Source organism: Crocuta crocuta, unplaced genomic scaffold (genome assembly GCF_008692635.1).
Source record: "Crocuta crocuta isolate KB4526 unplaced genomic scaffold, BGI_CrCroc_1.0 scaffold229, whole genome shotgun sequence".
Taxonomy (NCBI): Eukaryota; Metazoa; Chordata; class Mammalia; order Carnivora; family Hyaenidae; genus Crocuta; species Crocuta crocuta.
This window is the reverse complement of record NW_027536464.1, coordinates 10,407,759-10,409,184: the sequence shown is the minus strand read 5'-3', so window position 1 is coordinate 10,409,184 and position 1,426 is coordinate 10,407,759. Positions and strand designations below refer to the sequence as shown.

Sequence of the window (1,426 nt, the reverse complement as noted above, 5' to 3'; positions counted from 1 at the left end):
CAGGTCATGATCTCACCGTTTATGGGTTCAAGCTCCGCGTCAGGCTCTGTGTGTGCCCCTGGCTCAGAGCCTGAAGCCTGTCTTCCGATTCCATATCTCCCTCTCTCTCTGGCCCTCCTCTGCTCATGCTGTCTATCTCTCTCTCTCTCAAAAATAAATAAAACATTTAAATTTTTTTTAAAAAGAAAAGAAAAGAAAATGGAGACCATAATGGATACTGACACATGAGCACCAGAATAACTATGATTAAGACACTGATAAAAACAAATGTTCATGAGGGTATGGAAGAACTGGACCCCTCCCAGATTGGTGGTAAGAAAAAAAAATCATACAACCACTTTAGAAAGATATTTGATAATAAATGCTACTGGAGAACCTTTGCATACACTTTTCAGGGCACTGTATACTGCTATAATTATTTTATTTATTTTATTTTTACAATTTTATTTTGTTTATTGTTATTTTTTAATGCAGGGCAAGGATTCCCAAACATTTACATATCGTAGCATACAGAAACCAATATTTGTTTAGCACACTGAGGAAAATCCAGGAAGCTTTTGTGGCACAAGGTCATCAAATTCACTACCAGTGAACCACGCAGTCACACTGAGGACTGAAGTGTTCAATACATGGGACATTTTTATCTACACGTACCAGTGTGTTAGATTCACACTTTTTGGGAAGCTCAGTTATTGATAATTAAATTATGAGAGGAAACAGGAAATTCCTATAAATATTTCTGTTGTCTATATATTAAATTATTTATGCAATAACAAATACTAAATTCCCCAAGTTATGTGCTCTGTTAGAATTGGAAATATTTCCTAAGGATTGGGAACAGAGGAAAAGAGGTCATGGAAGTAGTGAGAGTTGAGTTATTTGTTCTTTTTATTTTGACTTTTATTTAAATATCCAACAGAGGTGCTGACAGTAAGTGGATCTCGTCGCCTTTCGGGGGGCTGTGGCCATGCTCCTCAAAGTGAATTTGGAGGTTCTACACTCCTGCTGGCCCATGTCGGTTCGGGTCCTTCTGGGTCAGCACTTGACGAGAGGTTTAAGGAGCGCGCAGGGCCCCGTGGTACACGCTCACCCTGCCCCTCCCGCAGACCGAGACATGGGCGCCCGACACCGCGCCCGCGCCCACTCCATCCAGATCATGAAGGTGGAGGAGATCGCAGCCAGCAAGGGCCGCCGCCCAGCGGTCAAGTATTTCCACGACTCCAAGATCAAGTTCCCGCTGCCCCACCGGGTCCTGCGTCGCCAGCACAAGCCACGCTTCACCATCAAGAGGCCCAACACCTTCTTTTAGATGCACAGCCTCCCTGGCCCCGGGTCCACCCAAATAAACTCCTTGTGGAAACCAGGGAAAAAAAAAAAAGATAAATAAATAAATAAATAAATATCCAAATTAGTTAACATATAGTGT

At 42.6% G+C, this 1,426-nt stretch overlaps 1 non-coding gene across 1 annotated transcript; it reads left to right on the top strand.

Annotated features, from left to right (window-relative positions):
* Positions 1 to 878: 878 nt before the first annotated feature.
* LOC144218751 (small nucleolar RNA SNORA68) lies at positions 879 to 1,002 on the top strand. Its single transcript, XR_013331253.1, has one exon. It is a non-coding gene; the product is annotated as a small nucleolar RNA SNORA68 (small nucleolar RNA).
* Positions 1,003 to 1,426: the final 424 nt, after the last annotated feature.